General features: G+C 37.4%; 1 pseudogene; it reads right to left on the reverse strand.

Annotated features, from left to right (window-relative positions):
* Window positions 1-1,783: 1,783 nt before the first annotated feature.
* LOC133245204 (craniofacial development protein 2-like) lies at window positions 1,784-22,869 on the reverse strand (annotated as a pseudogene).
* Between the last annotated feature and the right edge of the window lie 338 nt (window positions 22,870-23,207).

Consider the following 23,207-nt stretch of genomic DNA (forward strand, 5'->3'; position numbering starts at 1 on the left):
AATGAAATCCTGTGACATGAGATGAAATTCCCATTAGATCAAAAGTATTATATCTCAAATAACCTAGAAATAAAGGGGAAGTTGAAAGTTTGATGAGTCAGTATATGCTTTTAGAGGTAATGAAGGCCGTGATGCTACAATTGTATGTGATGGTTTGAAAAAAGTATTAGTATATTGTGAGACTGACAAAAGTAACTTTTTCAAATTAATATTTTATAGACATATTTTTAAATGCTTATAATAGATTTTTTCCTTTGGCTGTACTGCATGCCTTGCAGGGTCTTAGTTCTCTAACCAGGGATTGAACCCACACCCTAGGCATAAGTGAAAGCATAAGTCCTAACCACTAGACCACCAGGGATAGATTGGGAGATTGGCATTGACATATACACATTAGTATATATAAAATAGATAACTAATAAGAACTTACTGCATAGGGAGCTCTACTCAATACTCTGCAATGACCTAAATAGGAATAGAATCTAAAAAAGGGTCATGTATGGTCATGTGTGTGTGTGTGTGTGTGTAAGTGAAAGTAAAAATGACTCCATCATGTTCGACTCTGCGACCCCATGGACTCTACAGTCCATGGAATTCTCCAGGCCAGAAGACTGGAGTAGGTAGCCTTTCCCTTCTCCAGGGGATCTTTCCAACCCAGGGATCAAACCCAGGTCTCCATTGCAGGTGGATTCTTTACTAGCTGAGTCACAAGGGAAGCCCAAGAATATGGGAGTGGGTAGCCTATCCATTCTCCAGGGGATCTTCCCAACCCAGGAATCCAACTGGGGTCTACACACACACACATGCACACACACACACACACACACAGAGATAGATAGATAGATAGATTGGAGAAAGAAATGGCAACCCACTCCAGTATTCTTGCCTAGAGAATCCTGTGGACAGAGGAGCCTGGTGGGCTGCTGTCCAAAGGGTTGCATAGAGTTGGACATGACTGAAGCAGCTTAGCATGCATGCATATATTGAAGAAAGAAATGGCAACCCACTCCAGTATTCTTGCCTAGAGAATCCTGTGGACAGAGGAGCCTGGTGGGCTGCTGTCCAAAGGGTTGCATAGAGTTGGACATGACTGAAGCAGCTTAGCATGCATGCATATATTGAAGAAGGAAATGGCAACCCACTCCAGTATTCTTGCCTAGAGAATCCTGTGGACAGAGGAGCCTGGTGGGCTGCTGTCCAAAGGGTTGCATAGAGTTGGACATGACTGAAGCAGCTTAGCATGCATGCATATATTGAAGAAGGAAATGGCAACCCACTCCAGTATCCTTGCCTGGAGAATCCCAGGGACTGAGGAGCCTGGTGGGCTGCTGTCTTACGGGGTTGCACAGAGTCAGACATGACTCAAGTGACTTAGCAACATATATATATATATATATATCATGGAAGTGTCAATCGTGTTCAACTCTTTGCAACCCCATGGACTGTAGTCTGCCAGGCTCCTCTGTCTCTGGAATTCTCCAGACAAGAATACCTTGGAATGGGTTGCCATTCCCTCTTCCAGGGCATCTTCCTGGCCCAGGGATTGAACCCAGGTCTCCTGCATTGCAGCATATTCTTTACCATATGAGCCACCAGAGAAGCAAGAAAGGCCAGTGAAAATTATGCATTAATGAGTTACTTCCATAAATAACTGCAGCTCCAGTCCACTAAAGACCCTCTGAGAAACCATTTCAAATCTGAATTAGAATCACTACACAGGAGTTAGACAATAGAAAAGCTAAAGAATTTTGCCCATTGACTACCACTCTCCATTGGGTGACAGTTATTTCTGGGGGTACACATTTTCCTTGACTTCATAGTTATACTTGGTTTGTGGCTGGTCAACTTCCTTCATATCCTTTGGTAGATGAGAGATGAAGTTGCCTAAAATGAGAATTTTTCACAATGCCAAAAACTGTCTATCAGAGCTGTGGGGAATTCAGGTGGGCAAAGGGCTATAGGGTAGAATTTCAATAGCATCTGCTTTAAGATACTGTTGAGATATTTTATCCATCAAAATTGAGTATTTCAGAAAATTCACTGGCTATCCAATGATTAGGACTCTGCATTTTCACTGATGAGAGCCCAGATTTGATCCCTGTTTGAGGAACTAAGATTCTACAAGCCAAGCAACATAGCCATTAAATAAACAATTAATTTGAATGCTACACACTTTTGCTTCAACAGCTCTAGTCATCAAAAAAATATATCAATATTTTATGGTTATCTTTGATTACCATACATCCAACTGAAACAAAATTCCTAAGTGCTTGAGGTGCAAATTCTAGTTCAATTGATCATAGTAGAGTTTAGGGAAACAATTAGCTGCTTAATTTACATTCAGGTAGCTCTTGCTCAGTCCTGAACTAGCCCCAGCAATTCTACAAGGACAAGATGTTAAACCAGATTCCTTTCTTTCAGATGTAATTGTGCACTTGGTTCCATAGAGTTCTGCCTTTGCCATTCCCACCATCTTGCAACCTGACTATATAGAGCAAAGGCTTTACTGTCTTTATTTATTATTTCCAATTGCAAGCAAGTAGATTCTTTGTATTTTTAAGACACTAATAGTCCCTCAGTGAAATGTAGAGAGTGTAGCAAAAATGCCCACCCAATAGTCAACATTTAGAGTCCTTCATTTTAACAATGTGAACAAAAGGGGGGAATTTAGAGTCAAATATTCCAGGTCTAAAGTTCTTGCTTCTCCTTTCCCTAAGAATCTCTTTTTAGGAGTTTGATGTGTCCTTTGAAGCTCCGGTAAAATCAGTACAACTCCAATAAAATATCACTAGTAAAATAGGTATATTATTAATTATCTCATAGCAATATAGTGAGGAATAATGAAATATTATATGTATTTGATACATACAATGTCATTGTACTAGGCTTCTACAAAGTCCATAATATGCATTCAGTAATGGAAACTATGATTGTTAATAGAAACACTTTCAAGCAAGCCAATATGTTTACATGCTTCAAACCATAAAGATGATATAGACAAATCTTATTGAAAATTATATATCAGGTAGATGATACAACTATTATAATGTCCCTCAAAGACAACTATAATGACTTTTCAAATTTCTTTGTTGCAGCAAACTACATTTCTTGAGTTTATTATGTGCTAACTCTGTGGTGTTAGGAGAAGGAAAATAATTTCATGTACTACATAATAGGAAATTTAGCTCAAAAAGAGTCCATATCTTTCAACAATTGTCATATGCTACAATTATGTCAACAGATGTGTATCTTAAATTCACCTACAGGAAGTAAAATTTACCACACAACTGCTACCATTACTCATTAAAGCTTTGTACTAATATGTTATCACCAACATTTTACATCATTACTTCACACTTTTAAATATGTATTTTACTTTGCCACTTTGAATTTTGAATCTTTAATGACTATTTCTGAAAGTGACTAACAGCAGAAAAGAAACAGCAAGAAACAGTAGTTAAGTTCCTTTACAAGTGAAATAAGTTGATTTAATTGTTTGAGCCCATGTCTCCACCCTCACCTTCAAAGTATTAGAGCTCCCTGATTCCTCTTCAAAGACACGTGCATTAGTCCTCCCTTCGAGATAAACCAGGAGCAACGTTTATTAATCATGAATCACAACGATGCTAGATATTAATATTTTCTGCTTAGGCAGAATTTCAAAAAAAAATTATACATTTATTTCTCATCTATATCTACACCCAAAGAAAAAACTTTGAAAATAGCAATGTGTTTCCTGAAAATCAGTCAAATTCTTTACATCAATTCATGAACAGTGAATATTGGAAATCACTGCCTCCTTTTGCTTTCAAGATATGAAATTTACTTATAGAAACTTAGTTAAGAAGGCTTATACTTCCAAATATATTTTGGAGGTTTTCTAATTGCCCACCATTTTATAAAGGTCATCATTCGCTAGTGTAATAGATCAAGAAGATTCGTATTTTACTTATAATGGGTATTTTTCTTGTACAGAATCTTGCAGGCTACACATCAGACCTGTACATCTAGGAAGCAGAAAATGATTGATGACTAATGAAAACATTACCTACAGGCTGATAGCACCAAAAAGTAGGGATTTATACTAAATTGTAGTGAAAAATGCCTTACCACTAAGAAAGAATGTCCAATATCTCAAATAACAAGAAAAGAGCTCTCAGTTATTTGGAAATAAAAGTATAGATTTATGATACTCTTTCATTTATACATTAAGAACTTACTATATAAAAATGCTTCATTTTATGTTGTGGAGATTTAAAGGCAAATAAGAAAAATGTCCTACCTCCATGAACTTGTTTCATAGTAGAAATCACAAACATATACATATTCCACCAGAAATTTTATGTAAAAAGTAGAAAGTCTCATTTTTCTAACATATAGTTTAACAAAATTTGTCACTTACTCATTTACATAACAGGGTAAAAAACATGAATGTTTTTAATTTCTCATAAAGTTTTAGTTTTTCCTGTCAGATAATCAACATATATAAATATCAGTGTATGAGGTGAGACCACTATAGAAATATAAGTGTAGAAATATATAGTTCTATATATTTTATCATATTTTCACCTCCCATAAGTTTTATTATAACTATTTTCTAGAGTAGTATCCATCTTCCAATGGATAGAACGCTCCTGCTATCTTTGTATGTCTATTTCCTCCTTCAGATCTGTTTATCTTGTACATGATGCCTGGTAGTAATGTTATTTAAGGCATAATTGTGCTTTTCATCATTAATTAAAATGTTCCATTATAAAATGACCTGATAATTGTTAATGCATAATATGTGGTATCTGGAGAAGGAAATGGCAACCCACCCCAGTATTGTTGCCTGGAGAATCCCAGGGACAGAGGAGCCTATGTCCACGGGGTCACAGTCGAATACGACTGAGCGAATAAACAATATGTGGTATGTTCCTCATTTTTACGTCTTAGTGTAAGTGACACAGTGGTGAAGAAAATGACAAAAGTTTCTACCTTCAGGTGATGCAAGTGGTACAGGAAGAGATTAACTATAAACAAAACATAATTAATATCTAATTATTGATGCATTCCTTACAACAGAAAGTGCTAAGCAAGAAATATAAAATTCATATATAATATATGAAATATTGTCAGGTATGTAATTTGATCACACTTTGAACAAGAAATAGGGCAGGATGAGGAGATTTGAAAGTGACTAGACAGCGTGTATGAGACTATTTTACATAGTGTTGCCTGTCAGAGGAGGTAAGAAGGTAACATTTGAATAAAATCCATAATGAAACGACATAAAGAGCCATGTGAATGTTTAGGGCAAAAGTGTTCCAGACCAAATAACCAGCAAGTTCAAGGGATTTAGGTTAGGCATATGCTTAACATATTTAAAAGATAGTTAAAGTGCAGCAAGTTATGGGTACACCGAAGGTTCAGATAATGTTGGGCCTTGTTTCTTATGGAAAATATTTAGGATTTTATTCATTAAATATAACGAGAAGCTTCTCAAGAGTTGTTTGAGGCAGAGAAATGATATAATATCACTTGTGTCTGGCATGGTTCATTGTCTCTTGTAGCAGAGTAAAGAGTGTATGCTGGGAAAATGTTGAGGAGGCTATTGCTATATTTCAGGTCATGCAATGATTAACTTAGTCTTTTCTCAGTTTTGTTTTATTTCTAAAAAAAGGAAGCTCTGAGAGAGTGAGACTTAGGACTTGGATTTATTTTTCTAATGCCTAGAAAAACACAGGCCATAAAGTAGATACTCAAACAAATACCTCACGTGTGAACAAAATAGTGGTAACTTGACCACAATTTTAGCCTGAGAAAGAAAGAAACCTAAAAAATAAATATTCTCCAAATATCTGTATTATGAATTTTGCAATATAATGATATTTCACCAATACAATGGAGAAGGCAATGGCACCCCACTCCAGTACTCTTGCCTGGAAAATCCCATGGACGGAGGAGCCCAGAAGGCTGCAGTCCATGGGGTCGCTGAGGGTCGAACAGGACTGAGCGACTTCACTTTCACTTTATACTTTCATGCATTGGAGAAGGAAATGGCAACCCACTCCAGTGTCCTTGCCTGGAGAATCCCAGGGACGGCGGAGCCTGGTGGGCTGCCGTCTATGGGGTCGCACAGAGTCGGACACGACTGAAGTGACTTAGCAGCAGCAGCAGCACCAATACAAATTATTAACTTTAAATGTAATGTATATAGGAGGGTAAATTTTTCTCAGTAAACCACACCACACAGATCATGAAAGTTCTAATATGTGAAGATTTTTCAACTTATATACTTTAATATGTTACTTAATATTAAGAATAATAATCAAAATTAGAATTATTATTGATGCAGAATAATTAAAATGTATCATATCAATATCTTTTATGGGAGTCTTATTGTAACATATGGGAGTTGCATTCCAAAGAAAACTTAGACCTTTTTTACCTCCAAACAGATAAAAATTCACTTAATTTTTGATTACAATATAACTAATTTGACAATATACCAAGTCTGAGGCCTTATCAAATGAATAGGGAAAATACAAAGAGGAGAGTAAGATATGGAAAATTTCATGTTTTCCAATAAAATGGAAATTCTGTTTCTAAAGAGGAAAGAATTAAGCTAAATATGATATGAAAAGAACCACCCCTATGTTTGTTTGTCTAATGTAGATGTTTAGCTGTTACCTTGAATCTGAGTCAGAAGATGTGGTAATATTTGACACAGTTTTGGGTAGATTCTCTTACTGCTCCCTTTTGTGACATTAACATACCTGGATACTAGGTTTGTTGAGTGCACATTAAATCATTGGATTTTCGCATCACTCACAATGTTCTTTTGGCTAACTTGCTAGAAACAATGCTAAGGGGAAACAAGTATCCTATGTTATGAATAACTTCTTAACATTATTCTCTTCTAGAAATTCTGCATAATAATGAAAACCAGTTTGCATATGCTGGTGTCTTACCCTCAGTGGTGATTCACTTCTGCAGAGTTACCATATTACTTTGGTCATCCTCTGAGAGTCCTTGCCTCAACTACCAGCATTACTGTTTCCATTCCCAATAACTCAATTCCATCAGTTCATTTTCAGTTTATGGGCAGCATAAACTGGCACCTGAGTGCTGAGATGTACAGCACTCAGGTGCCAGAAGATGGGGAAGGTTCTAGTGAAGCTTGAATAAATGCAATTCAGTAGAGACCAGGATAACAAATCTTAGTACTCCTATCAGAATTAGTTTTCCACAGGTGACAAATCAAATCTCAGCGACTTCAGAGCATTTGTACCTGCCTCCAAATGCCTTACAGGATTGTATTTTTAAGTGTATTTATAAAGGGGTGTTTACTTACAATGAAAACATATTTTACAGTTCAAAATGAAGATAATATTCACTAATAATCTCTTTATTTTCTATCCCCTATTGTTTAAATGAACAACCAATCAAGCATAGAACATTCACTAAAGAAGCCTCAATCTAAAGTGCTATGAATATGCAAAGATTTGAAAAGAAAATATGCCAATAATTCAGCTTTTCCTATCCAGAAATAAATAGGTTCAAATGCTTTATAAATTGCTATAGAAAGTATCAACGTAATGTATAATTTCAAATGCTTATCCTAGCATCTAAAAGTCTACACACATTTCCATTAAAAAGCAAGAATTTTGTTGAGCCAGGGCCCCCTAGGGGAATTCTGAGCTTGCAGACCAAGCCTCTCGGGCATGAGCCACAGTCTGTCCCTGTTTACCAGAGAACGGGTTTCATAAATCATTAGTAGTGTTGCTGCTTCACTGCAATCACAAGAGTGTTTTATTCTGAAAGATAATTTTTATAAGTTATAGCAATAGAGAACATGAGAGTACAGATTGCACTAGAAAACTCTCATATCTCTTTCTTTCTGTCTTGAAATATTATGCATACTCACTATTTCAAAATAATTCCGTTAGACTAAGTGAGTTGCTCATGACCCCAAATGACCTAATATTGTTGTGGTTTGATACCATTTCTATTTACAGTGACTCATTTTTTTAAAAAATTAATGTATTTATTTCTAAGTGGAGGATAATTGCTTTAAAATGTTGTATTGATTTTTGCCATATATCAACATGAATCAGCCACACATGTATATATGTCCCCTCCTTCTTGAACCTCCCTCCCATCCCATCCCACCCCTCTAGGTTGTCGCAGAGCACCAGGTTGAGCTCCCTGCATCATTCAGCAAAATCCCAATATGTATTTTGCATATGGTCATGTATATCTTTCAATGATACTCTCTCAATTTGTCCCACCCTCTCCTTTGGCCACTGTGTCCACAAGTCTGTTCTCCATGTCTGCATCTCTATTGCTGCCTTGCAAATAGGTTCTTCAGGACCATTTACCTAGACTCCATACATATGCATTAATATATGATATTTGCTTTTCTCTTTCTGATTTACTTCACTCTGTATAACAGGCTCTAGGTTCATCCACCTTACTAGAACTGACTCAAATGTGGTCATTTTTATGACTGAGAAATATTCCATTGTATATACGTACCACTACTTTTTATCCATATATCGGTCAATGGATGTTGATTTTGACTGGACAGACCACTGTTGGCAAAGTAATGTCTCTGCTTTTTAATACAGTGTCTAGGTTTGTCATAGCTTTTCTTCCAAGGTGCAAGTGTCTTTTAATTTCATAGCTGCAGCCACCATCTACAGTGATTTTGGAGCTCAAGAAAATAAAGTCTCTCACTGTTTCCATTGTTTCCTGATGTTTTTGCCATTTAGTGATGGAACCAGATGCCATGATCTTTCGTTTTTGAATGCTGAGTTTAAGCCAGCTCTTTCACTGTCATATTTCACTTTTGTCAAGATGCTCTTTAGTTCCTCTTCTATTTCTGCCATTAGGATAGTATCATCTGCATATCTGAGGTTGTTATTTCTCCCAGCAGCTTGTGATGTACTTTACAATCCTGCCCAGCATTGCTCATGATGTACTTTACAAATTGCCAACATCGGTTGGATCATCAAAAAAGCAAGAGAGCTCCAGAAAAATATCTATTTCTGTTTTACTGACAATGCCAAGGTCTTTGACTGTGTACATCACAACAAACTGTGGAAAATTCTTAAAGAGATGGGAATACCAGGCACCTTACCTGCCTCCTGAGAAATCTGTATGCAGGTCAAGAAGAAACAGTTAGAACTGGACGTGGAACAACAGACTGGTCCCAAATCAGGAAAGGAGCACATCAAGGTTGTATATTGTCACCCTGCTTGTTAAAATTTTATATGAAAGTATATCATTTGAAATGCTGGGCTGGATGAAACACAGGCTGGAATCAAAATTGCTGGGGGAAATATCAATAACTTCAGATATTTAGATGAAATCACCCTTATGACATAAAGCTAAGAAGAACTAAAGAGCCTCTGGATGAAAATGAAAGAGGACAGGGAAAAAGTTGGCTTAAAACTCATCAATCAGAAAACTAAGATCATGATATCCAGTGCCATCACTTCATGGCAAATAGATAGGGAAACAATGGAAACAATGACAGACTTTAATTTGGGGAGGCTCCAAAATCACTGCAGGTGGTGACTGCAACCATGAAATGAAAAGACACTTGCTCCTTGGAAGAAAAGCTATGACCGACCTAGACAGCGTATTAAAAAGCAGAGACATTACCTTGCTGACAAAGGTCAGTCTAGTCAAAATTATGGTTTTTACAGTTGTCATGTTTGGATGTGAGAGTTGGACTATAAAGAAAGCTGAGTGGCAAAGAATTAATGCTTTTGAACTGTGGTGTTGGAGAAGACTCTTGAGAGTCCCTTGGACTGCAAGGAGATCCAACCAGTCCATCCTAAAGGAGATCAGTCCTGGGTGTTCATTGGAAGGACTGATGCTGAAGCTGAAATTCCAATACTTTAGCCACCTTATATGAAGAACTGACTCATTGGAAAAGACCTGGAAAAGACCCCGATGCTGGGAAATATTGAAGGCACGAGGACAAGGGGATGGCAGAGGATTAGATGGTTGGATGGCCATCACCAACACGATGGATTTGAGTTTGAGCAAGCTCTGCGAGTACGTGATGGACAAGGAAGTCTGTTGTGTTGGAATCCATGGGGTCACAAAGAGTTGGACACGACTGAGTGACTGAACTGAACTGAACTCTGCATATAAGTTAAATAATCAGGATGATATCATACAGCCTTGATATATTCCTTTCCCAAATTTGAACCAGTCTGTTGTTACATGTCTGGTTCTAACTGTTGCTTCTTGGCCTGCCTACAGGTTTCTCAGTATTCAGGTAAGGTGGCCTGGTAGTCCCATCTCTAAGAACTCCAGTTTGTTGTGATCCACACAGTCAAAGGCTTTCACATAGTCAATCAAGCAGAAGTAGATTTTTTTTTTTTTAATTCTCTTGCTTTTACTATGGTCCAATGGATGTTGGCTATTTAATCTCTGGTTCCTCTGCATTTTCTAAATTCAGCTTGAACATCTGGAAGTTTTCAGTTCACATACTATTGTAGCCTAGCTTGGAGGGTTTTGAACATTTCTTTGCTAGCATGTGAAATGAGTGCAATTGTGCGATAGTTTGAACATTCTTTGTCATTGCCCTTCTTTGGGACTGGAATGAAAACTGACCTTTTCCAGTCCTGTGACCACTACTGAGTTTTCCAAATTTGCTGATATATTGAATGCAGCGCTTAAACAGCATCATCTTTTAGGATTTGAAATAGCTCAGCTGGAATTCTAGCACCTTTACAAATAGTAATGCAATATAGAATATCAGCATCTATATTTGAATACCCATCTCTGTTTCTTGTTACAATCCAGCATCAATTAACTCATGTACCACTGAAAAGTTTACAGAATTCAGACGACAACCAGTTATATCCTTCCTTCGTAATTGCTTGATGTTTAACTATTCTACTGTTTTATAGGACTCTATTTTTTAAATTTATTTTTTATTTTAATTGGAGGCTAATTACAATATTGTGGTAGTTTTATACACTTACTTAATCTGTTTATGTTAACAATTAAAATGTTCTAAAACAGGTCTTCCTCAATATAATATAGTAGTAACAGAAAGCTAGAGCATTAAGATAAGTATCCTTAAAATTTTTGATCCTAGATGTTTATATTACATTGTTTTTCTTTGTACTTATATTTTCTAAAGAAAATACTTATTTTGAGAGAAACAATTTTGAAAGCAGATCTTCATTTCACAACTCTCACAACACCAACAAGAAGGGTAATAATAGTCACTATAGGTTATTTTAACCTCTGTTAAATTCTTTGGCATTAGTACATCTTTTCTTTTTAAAAAATGTTTTTATTGAAATATAGTCGATTTACAATATTTTGTTAGTTTCAGGTGTACAGTATAGTGATTCATATATATATATATATATCTGGGAAATATTGAGGGCAGAAGGAGAAGGGGCATCAGAGGATGAGATGGCTGGATGGCATCAATGATGCAATGGACATGAATGTGGGCAAACTTTGGGAGATGGTGAGGGACACGGAAGCCTGGTATGCTGCAGTCCATGGGGTCTCAAAGAGTTGGACACAACTGGGTGAATAAACAACAAATATATAGGTATACATGTAGATTTCGATATAGCTATATAGAGATATTCCTATTAGACATATCTATATATATATTTGCTTCCCTGATAGCTCAATTGGTAAAGAATCCGCCTGCAATGTGGGAGACCCTGGGTTCGATTCCTGAGTGGGGAAGATCTGCTGGACAAGGGAAAGGCTACCCACTCCAGTATTCTGGCCTGGAGAATTCCATGGGCTGTATAGTCCTTGGGGGTCACAAAGAGTAGGAGATGACAGAGTGACTTTCACTTCACTTCACGTATATATATATAGTTGAAATATAGATATATGGGAATATAAAAAAGAATATTATATTGTGGTGCTCTAGTGTTTAGTGCATAACTATTTATAATTATCTCTTCTTCATGGATCAATCCCTTGATCATTATATAGTGCCCTTCTTTGTCTTTTATAACAGTGTTTTAAAGTGAATCTGCCTGATATGAATACTATTTCAGTTTTTTTTTTTTGTTTTTTTTTCTATTTTCATGGACTATCTTTTCTTATTCCCTCACTTTTGGTCCATATGTTTCTCTAGATCTGAAGAGGGTCTTTCATAGAAAGCATATACATGTGTCTTATTTTTTATTCTATTCAGCCATCCATGTCTTTTGCTTGGAGCGTTTAATCTGTTTACATTTAAGGTAATGATTGATACCTATGTTCTCATTGTCATTTTGTTAATTATTTTACATTTGTTTTGGTAAGTTTTTTCTTGAAACTTCTTGCTCTGTGCCTCCATCCTCTTGCCAAGTTCTTGGATCATCTTTCCAATCATCAGTAAGAATCATTTCTAGATTAGATTGGCTATCTCCAGTTCAATTAGTTTTGGTTCTGGAATTTTATCTTGTTCCTTCATCTCGAATGTATTCCTTTGCCATTTCATTTTAAGTTTCTATTTGTATTTTATGTACATAATAGCTTAGTTATGTTTCTTGACCTTGGACAGGTGGCCTTTTGTATGGGATGTCCTGTGAATCCCTGTGGTACACTACCCTCTCATCACCCAAGGACCAGGGTAGGTTGTAGAATTAAATGAATATGAATAATTTTAATTCATTTAATTTAATTCATTTTCCACAATTATACTTATTGTACTGAATTCATAATTCACAACTCTCATGCCTTTATATAACTTTTTATAGGATATAACTCTGAAGTTATCTTATGAACACTTTGCAAGCTTTCTGCCAAATACTGAAATATAAAATTAATATTCTCATTAGTTTATAAATACTTGTTACACTTTTTAAAAGTGTCATACAAAGTTACTTGACCTATTCTGGTATATGATTATCTGAAATGAAGGTATACATTGGTTAAAGATATTAAGAAATAACAACACTGAATAGATAACTCAATCTTTCTAAAAGTTGTTTATTAATGATTATATACATGTGTTGTCTAAATGCAGAAATCTGCTAAAAAATTCTATGGTGGAGTTTATATTTCTAAAGAGTCTACATGGTCTCCAGTTGCTCCTCCACCTACATCAGTCACTGTGTCAACTTCCTGTTTCTTTGTGGCTGCCCCATAAGAAAGGAAGAAACTACATAGGTTGAGTTACCCCAGAGACACACTGAAGCCAATAATCCTGCTAACATTTGCTCTTGTATCAAAGCCCAAGGCAGCTCTCTAGGCAGACAGGCAGCAACCCACATTTTCCTGCTCTGCTTTCACAATGAGGGAAATGCATTCATGTTTCCACTGGCAGGAATTCAGGTAGCCATTATGAGTGGTGTGGTATCCAAATGGAGAAGAATAGGCAATAAAAATTTCATCATAATGATAAGATATTACAGTAAAATGAAATTACTCTCTACAAGACTATAAGACAAGAAGAGGTGCGGGTAAAAGGAGGTGGAATGAAACTTTTCCTGTTGCCTAAATCATCAAAACCCAGATCAAAGAAATGAAAAATGCAAACAGTTGGGGGGCAAACAGTTCCTTTAGGGCTTACTAAAAAAGGGGCATAACCAGCCTTGCTATCACCAGGAACCTCCTCAACATTCTGATTTTTAGCCTGAAAATGATCAAGAGGAGTGTGTGTGAATTGGATATTCCCTGGATCACTGTGTTCATCTTCACCTAACTCTAGGTCAAGTTAGCAGGTATCTAAAATGTTAGCCCATAAAGATTAAGGGTGCCTAACAAACACAGTGATTTTCATTCCATTCTTCCACTGAACACACCTCAAATATGCTGATTTGAGCTGAGCAGAGGAACAGAAGTATAGCTTTGGAAGCAAATTTTAGGAAACAGGAGTATTTACACATTGGCTAATGTTAACACCACAAGGAGAATCAATCTACCCCACCTATTAACCAAGACCACTATTGCAGTCTTTCAGAAAGTAATCTGAGTTAATGTTTCTGTATTAGGGATCTTGGAGAAACAGGATTACTAGTGTGTATAAAGCACACACATATACATACAGAGAGACAAACAATTGAGAGAAAGAAGGAGGGAGAGAGAAAAAGAGGACGGGAGAAAGAGAAAGAGAGAAAAAGATTTGTAAAGAATGGGATTATGTGATTTTTGGAGGCTAGTATGTTCGATCTGCAGACTTTGTAGCCTGGCTGGTGACCCAGGGAAGAGCTCATGCTGTAGTTCAGGCCAGAAGGCTATCTGCTGCAGAATTCCTTTTTCCGGTGGGAGGCTGATCTTTCATTACTTTCAGGTCTTTAACTGACTAGATGAGCCCTACCCACATTACAGAGAGCAATCTGCTTAACTCAAAGTCTGTGGATTTCAATGAAAATATTATACAAGTACACTCTCACAGAAACATGAGGAGTAATGTTTGACTATATATCTGGGGAACCAAGCTGACACATAAAATTGACCATCAAACTTCCTATCACAATTGTGAATTTTTATGGTCAAGTCTTCTCCATTTGGATGCCAGGAGCAGGATGCTGTACAATTGACTATGTTCCACATGAATGTCTGAATTTCTTGTCAGTCAGGGGAGATTAGAAATAATTACATTTGAGCCACTTTATGGTACCTTCATGAAAAACTGTCCTACTATGTAAAATACTATAGCAACACGTGTACACAGTAGGTTATACTGCCAAGAATTACTGAGTCAGATCTCACTAATCAGGGAACTGTGCCATGAGTGGACCCATAGTCCCTCCAGAGAACTTATAAATGTGCTCCAGACCATTGGCACACACACCACACAGAATATCTCTGTTGGCCAGAAAAGCTATTGCAGCCAACTATGAATGAAATCTATTAATATAAAAACATGTGTAACTTTTGCTCTCCCACCAGTGCATCCTAACACACTGCAGGATGCAGAATTTAGAGAAGATAGGGAGATGAGATGTCTCAAAGACAAACTTGTCTCTCTCTTTCACCTCTAAATTTGGAGGGTATAGAAACAATATTTTCAGATGGCAGACAAAGGGAAAAGTGTTGGATTGAAAATGAAGTTCAAAATTAAAACACATAGATTAGTACTAGTTGAAAGTGACAAAAAGTTCTGAAATCTATCCAGTATTTTTTTTTTTTAGAAATAACAAAATGTTTTGCAAAATATAGTTGAAATGAATGGAGCAAAATAAATAAATAAACCTGGTTTATGATTTATTAATTTTGAACACAATAAATTAGTACACTTGTAAGTGGATGGGCAGCATTATGTTATCTATCTATGGTAGCTAAAGCTCCTCACTCCACTCCAGCAGATATTTCCTTTCTCATTTTAGTGGAAGCAATCTGTTTCCTCAGAGAATTTCTCTACTGCCACATGGTCCTGCTGATTCTATACATCATTGTGTCCCCTCATCTCAGAAACAAGTCTTAATACTTGAGCCAAAATAGTTCAGTCATAGTCCCACTGTATCATACTCGGCAAAATGTATAGAAGGAAAAACATGACCTGAGACTGAATAATTAGAATTCTATCCTGAATTTTTATGAATTGATTTTAGAGATTGTAACAGAATCCAGTCAAAGGAAAAGACATGTCAGTTATTAGACAGGAACACATAAAAATGTTGTTAACTAAATAACTAAAAGGGTCTCTAAGTTATCATGGACACAGTGACCAGAGAAAGCAGTGATCACCATTAGGGCCAAAGATACAAAAGAAAGAGCCCGCAGTTATTAACACATATAAACTTATAGGAGGAGCCCAAGAGTTTAAACTAGGACTACTGAAAAAAAGGAGGCTTCACTCCACTGGTGCTGGTGTCTGTGAGTTTCAATAACTGTCCTTGGGTCTAAGCTGGGGCCTTGGATGAATGGGCACTGGCAGATGTTACCAATATTTATGAGAGGCAGATGATAAAGATGGGTTTGCAAGTGTTGGGGAAACTGCAAGCTGGATTAGCTGCTGTAATTGGAAAGCCCTGATAGTGCTGGAAGTGCTATTAGGATGATGCTTATAAGAACAGGAGAAAGTCCAGGAGCCCACAAGGAACAAACAGAAAAGGATAAGTCCTTCTTCTAGCTCTTCTGTCTCTCTCTGGTGCCCATGATTGGCAGAGTTTTACAGGGAGCTAGAGCGACTTCACTTTCACTTTTCACTTTGATGCATTAGAAAAGGAAATGGCAACCCACTCCAGTGTTCTTGCCTGGAGAATCCCAGGGATGGGGAAGCCTTGTGGGCTGCAGTCTGTGGGGTCGCACAGAGTTGGACATGACTGAAGCAACTTAGCAGCAGCAGCAGCAGCTGACACACACACAAAAAAACATGGTTTGTAGAGTCTCGGCCTCACAAAGCAGGACAGAGGGTAAGGTTGGAACTGCTGAGAGAAAAGAACTAAATAACTGGCATGGAGACATACATGTTTCTTTTGGATTGTGAGATAAGATGAATCTGAAAGTTCGCTAAAAAGAAGCTGTCTCTCAACAAGTCCCAGACATCTCAAGTGAGGAGAAGGCTCATTTCAGCCTTTCAGTTTCAAAGGCTCTCCTTGACCAGTAAGTTCCCAGTCAGCACACTCAATTAGATATGATCTGTCTTTCTTTCCTTTTAAATATAGAGTGATTCAGAAGATGGAATCCCTCTGTTAGAGATTGTCTTATTCTCAGATATGCATGGTATAGAGAGTTAAGGGAGTCGGGTATACTTTAGTTATAATTTTCCAATAAATCTTATTTAAGCTACATGACATTAGCAAAGTATGTGTCAGTGTCATTTCTACAGGACAGTTTGGAAATTATAGATACATAAACAAAGGTCATGCCCTGCCACATTAAGGAAGCTTGTCTTCAATAGGGCCCTGAGAGAAGAAAGCAAGAAGAGTTGGTGCAGATTGAAAGTTTATTTCCCTCAAATTCCTATGCTGAGGTCCTCATCTCAAATGTGATGGTGTTAGGAGGTGGGGCTTTAGGGAGGTAATTAGGTTTAGATGAGGTCATGAGGGTGGAGCACTCCTCCCATAATTAATCCCATGATAGGATTAATGTCCTTATAAGAATAGGAGAGACACCAGGATTTTCTTTCTTTTCCAAGTGAGACACAAGCAACAAGGCAGTCATATGCAAATAGGAAGAAGTTCTCAGGAGGAACCATTATCAACTGCCATCTTGATACTGGACTTCCCAGTCTTTTAAACTGAGAGAAATAAATGCCTGTTTTTTAAGGTACCCCATCTGTGGTATTTTCCTATTGGTAGCCAAAGATAAGTCAAGAGGCAAAAAATAATGATAAAAAGAAAAACTCTTCAAAACACCTTTTGATCACATGTATATAAAACATGGCTCTTTATTGAATTCCACATATGAAGTAAGCCTATATATATCTTTATTGTCTAAACTAGTTTGACTGGGTTTCTGAAAACAGTCTTGACCAAAACAGGGGATTTAAAACTGAAGACATTAAAATTACTTAAAAAAAAAAAAAAAGGTAGTCCCAAGAAAAATAATAATGACATTTGTGAAATGTTTCACTGAACAAATTATGACAAGCTTCAACAACTCTTTCTTCTAAACATATGGGTTACTGGAAAATAAATTAAGATCAAGGACACAATAGTCATTCATCTTAATTAACTATGTTCTATGTGTCTGCAGTGTTCCAAAATGGTAGTATATTTAATTATTAGATTTAAAGCCATACAGTGAGTGATGAACTGCTTCAACTTGATTCTACATTGAGAACAACCCCCTTTAGAGATAAATTGCCATGGGATATGACAAATTTGAATATAGTAAATCAAGGTGAAACTGCAAATCTTGAACTCCATCTAATTCCTGAATTTTCACTATGTCAATCCTACTCCGGGAGCTAGAACACCGTAGTCTGGAAAGAGGACTAGTTTTGGCCAAACAGAAGTAGGTTGCAAGCTCATCAAAATTCCACATTCAACTTTTCAGAAAGTGGTCTAGCATTCATGCCTTACCTAGTTGGAAATTAACTTTCTCCTAGAAGTTACACAACTCAGGCACTGTCTAGTGCCCACACAAATCTTGCAAACAAACAGGCCCATGATATTGTTTAACTAACTGCAAATGGAGCAATAAAATGGCTAAGATAGCAGCTGGGGTTTCCTTTTCTCCTTCCAGATAATAGCCTCTTTTACCTTTTGTCATACTACTGGAAATATCACATATCTGCTACTGCTAAGTCGCTTCAGTCGTGTCCGACTCTGTGCGACCCCATAGACGGCAGCCCACCAGGCTCCGCCGTCCCTGGGATTCTCCAGGCAAGAACACTGGAGTGAGTTGCCATTTCCTTCTCCAGTGCAGGAAAGTGAAAAGTGAAAGTGAAGTCGCTCAGTCGTGTCCGACTCTTAGCGACCCCATGGACTGCAGCCTACCAGGCTCCTCTGCCCATGAGATTTTCCAGGCAAGAGTACTGGAGTGGTGTGCCATTGCCTTCTCCATCACATATCTAGATCACCCCAGCTGTCTATGCCTTGTATCTGTAGACATGCATCTAAGAAAAAATATATAAATTGTGAAAATTGTTATCAATATCCTCTATTTCAACTAAGCTTGAAAAAAAATCATAAGAAACTTTAAAATATTTCTATAAGAATTTTGCTTCCCCCTTATCTGTAATGTTACTATTTCACATCTCCACGTTCCTCAAATTTCCAAAGTCTTCATTGCTGTAACTCTTTGCTTTTAGCTCTGTTTCTTTTTAGATAAATTAAAAGTTGAAAGATAGAAACTCTTTAATCTTGCCAAAACCAAATATATCAATTTAATTGCATCTATCTCTAGTTTCTCTTTTATCTTCCATTTTAATGATGGAATTATCTGATTCCTAAGAAGAGCTGTCTCTCCATCAGCACTGAAACACATCAGCTTTTACCACTCTTCATATAAAAGTGAACAAACAACAAACTCATAACAAGTAGCAAAAAGAAAAAAAAAAAGAAAGCTTCTAAAGTTGCATTCATGGCCCCATCTCTCTGTTCGATTTATTCTGAACAGAAACTTCTAAACAGAACTCTATAAACACACTATGTCATTCTATCTAATCTCTCACCCGTCATTTGATCAATCTTTCTATGTTTCAAATTGTATTTCTTAGAAATAAAACTTTAGTGCCAAATTGAAAGCTAAGTATATTCTTTTCCCATTCTCATTTTCCCCCACTCTTCTTAGAGGCATCCATTTTCCTATTATTTTGTGCATCACTTCCTATCCATATAATTTATATTTTCCCTTATGCAAATATGCCTATCATATACCCATGCACTACCAAATATGTGGCTTTTTACATATTGTTAAATTTTTCATTTATTATGCATTATTATTGGACAAAGTATGTACAACTTTATTAACTTGGTTGAATTTTCACATTTTTGTTTTAAAATTTATCCATCTTGGGTAATCCTAGGACTCAGTTTATATTTAGTTAACACTGACTCCCTGCATATTCTTCAGCCAGTAATTGGTTTTTTAAAGGCTACCTAAGTCTAATAATTTGCAAATTTACATTTATATCTCTGACATTTTCCTGAACTCCACATTGAGACACACATTTATTTTTTTAGAGAACACATCCCTTTGAATTGTGCAATAAGCTTCACAAACTTAAATTCAATTCAGAAATTTTAATTATATTTCAAGTTTACTTTTCTCCCAGCATTTCCTAATACTGTAATGGTAACACCATTTTCTCATTTATTCTGGTCAAGTGCCATAAAATCATGGTGGTCAGATCAGATCAGATCAGTCACGCAGTCGTGTCCGACTCTTTGTGACCCCATGAATCGCAGCACGCCAGGCCTCCCTGTCCATCACCAACTCCCAGAGTTCGCTCAGACTCACGTTCATCGAGTCAGTGATGCCATCCAGCCATCTCATCCTCTGTCGTCCCCTTCTCCTCCTGCCCGCAGTCCCTCCCATCATCAGAGTCTTTTCCAATGAGTCAACTCTTCGCATGAGGTGGCCAAAGTACTGGAGTTTCAGCTTTAGCATCAGTCCTTCAAAAGAAATCCCAGGGCTGATCTCCTTCAGAATGGACTGCTTGGATCTCCTTGCAGTCCAAGGGACTCTCAAGAGTCTTCTCCAACACCACAGTTCAAAAGCATCAATTCTTCAGCGCTCAGCCTTCTTCACAGTCCAACTGTCATATCCATACATGACCACAGGAAAAACCATAGCCTTAATTGGATGAACCTTTGTTGGCAAAGTAATGTCTCTGCTTTTGAATATGCTATCTAGGTTGGTCATAACTTTCCATCCAAGGAGTAAGTGTCTTTTAATTTCATGGCTGTAGTCACCATCTGCAGTGATTTTGGAGCCCCAAAAAATAAAGTCTGACATTGTTTCCACTGTTTCCCCATCTATTTCCCATGATGTGGTGGGACCGCATGCCATGATCTTCATTTTCTGAATGTTGAGCTTTAAGCCAACTTTTTCACTCTCCACTTTCACTTTCATCAAGAGGCTCTTTAGTTCCTCTTCACTTTCTGCCATAAGGATGGTGTGATCTGCATATCTGAGGTTATTGATATTTCTCCCGGCAATCTTGATTCCAGCTTGTGTTTCTTCTAGTCCAGCGTTTCTCATGATGTACTCTGCATAGAAGTTAAATAAGCAGGGTGACAATATACAGCCTTGATGTGCTCCTTTTCCTATTTGGAACCAGTCTGTTCTTCCATGTCCAGTTCTAACTGTTGCTTCCTGACCTGCATACAGATTTCTCAAGAGGCAGATCAGGTGGTCTGGTATTCCCATCTCTTTCAGAATTTACCACAGTTTATTGTGATCCACATAGTCAAAGGCTTTGGTATAGTTAATAAAGCAGAAATAGATGTTTTTTCTGGAACTCTCTTGCTTTTTCCATGATCCAGCGGATATTGGCAATTTGATCTCCGGTTCCTCTGCCTTTTCTGAAACCAGCTTGAACATCAGGAAGTTCACGGTTCACATATTGCTAAAGCCTGGCTTGGAGAATTTTGAGCATTACTTTACTAGCGTGTAAGATGAGTGCAATTGTGTGGTAGTTTGAGCATTCTTTGGCATTGCCTTTCTTTGGGATTGGAATGAAAACTGACCTTTTCCAGTCCTGTGGCCACTGCTGAGTTTTCCAAATTTGCTGGCATATTGAGTGCAGCGCTCTCACAGCATCATCTTTCAGGATTTGGAATAGCTCAACTGGAATCCCATCACCTCCACTAGCTTTGTTCGTAATGGTTCTTTCTAAGGCCCACTTGACTTCACATTCCAGGATGTCTGGCTCTAGGTCAGTGATCTCACCGTCGTGATTATCTGGGTCGTGAAGATCCTTTTTGTACAGTTCTTCTGTGTATTCTTGCCATCTCTTCTTAATATCTTCTGCTTCTGTTAGGTCCATACCATTTCTGTCCTTTATTGAGCTCATCTTTGCATGAAATATCCCTTTGGTATCTCTGATTTTCTTGAAGAGATCCCTAGTTTTTTACATTCTGTTGTTTTCCTCTATTTCTTTGCATTGATCGCTGAAGAAGGCTTTCTTATCTCTTCTTGCTATTCTTTGGAACTCTGCATTCAGATGTTTATATCTTTCCTTTTCTCCTTTGCTTTTCACTTCTCTTCTTTGCACAGCTATTTGTAAGGCCTCTCCAGACAGCCATTTTGCTTTTTTGCATTTCTTTTCTGTGGGAATGGTCTTGATCCCTGTCTCCTGTACAATGTCACGAACCTCATTCCATAGTTCATCAGGCACTCTATCTATAAGATCTAGGCCCTTAAATCTATTTCTCACTTCCACTGTATAATCATAAGGGATTTGATTTAGGTCATACCTGAATGGTCTAGTGGTTTTCCCTACTTTCTTCAACTTAAGTCTGAATTTGGCAATAAGGAGTTCATGGTCTGAGCCACAGTCAGCTCCTGGTCTTGTTTTTGCTGACTGTATAGAGATTCTCCATCTTTGGCTGCAAAGAATATAATCAATCTGATTTTGGTGTTGACCATCTGGTGATATCCATGTGTAGAGTCTTCTCTTGTGTTGTTGGAAGAGGGTGTTTGCTACGACCAGTGCATTCTCTTGGCAAAACTCTATTAGCCTTTGCCCTGCTTCATTCCGTATTCCAAGGCCAAATTTGCCTGTTACTCCAGGTGTTTCTTGACTTCCTACTTTTGCATTCCAGTCCCCTATAATGAAAAGGACATCTTTTTTGGGTGTTAGTTCTAAAAGGTCTTGTAGGTCTTCAAAGAACTGTTCAACTTCAGCTTCTTCAGTGTTACTGGTTGGGGCATAGACTTGGATTACTGTGATATTGAATGGTTTGCCTTGGAAATGAACAGAGGTCATTCTGTCGTTTTTGAGATTGCATCCAAGTACTGCATTTCAGACTCTTTTGTTGACCATGATGGTCACTCCATTTCTTCTGAGGTATTCCTGCCCGCAGTAGTAGATATAATGGTCATCTGAGTTAAATTCACCCATTCCAGTCCATTTCAGTTCGCTGATTCCTAGAATGTCGACATTCACTCTTGCCATCTCTTGTTTGACCACTTCCAATTTGCCTTGATTCATGGACCTGACATTCCAGGTTCCTATGCAATATTGCTCTTTACAGCATCGGACCTTGCTTCTATCACCAGTCACATCCACAGCTGGGTATTGTTTTTGCTTTGGCTCCATCCCTTCATTCTTTCTGGAGTTATTTCTCCACTGATCTCCAGTAGCATATTGGGCACCTATTGACCTGGGGAGTTTCTCTTTCAGTATCCTATCATTTTGCCTTTTCATACTTTTCATGGTGATAGTTTTCCTTAAATGTTTTATTTTTATTAATGGTATTCTATATAGTGATAAATATGTGCCATTATACATTTGCCCAAATTCACAGAATTTACATTTACATGTTTCAATACCATTATCCCATACCATCCCACCCTCACCGTCTCCCACAGAGTCCAAAAGACTGTTCTATACATCTGTGTCTCTTTTGCTGTCTCACATACAGGGTTATCGTTACCATCTTTCTAAATTCCACATATATGCGTTAGTATACTGTATTGGTGTTTTTCTTTCTGGCTTACTTCACTCTGTATAATAGGCTCCAGTTTCATCCACTTCATTAGAACTGATTCAAATGTATTCTTTTTAATGGCTGAGTAATATTCCATTGTGTATATGTACCACAGCTTTCTTGTCCATTCGTCTGCTGATGGACATCTAAGTTGCTTCCTTGTCCTGGCTATTATAAACAGTG

Source organism: Bos javanicus, chromosome 3 (assembly GCF_032452875.1).
Source record: "Bos javanicus breed banteng chromosome 3, ARS-OSU_banteng_1.0, whole genome shotgun sequence".
NCBI lineage: Eukaryota > Metazoa > Chordata > Mammalia > Artiodactyla > Bovidae > Bos > Bos javanicus.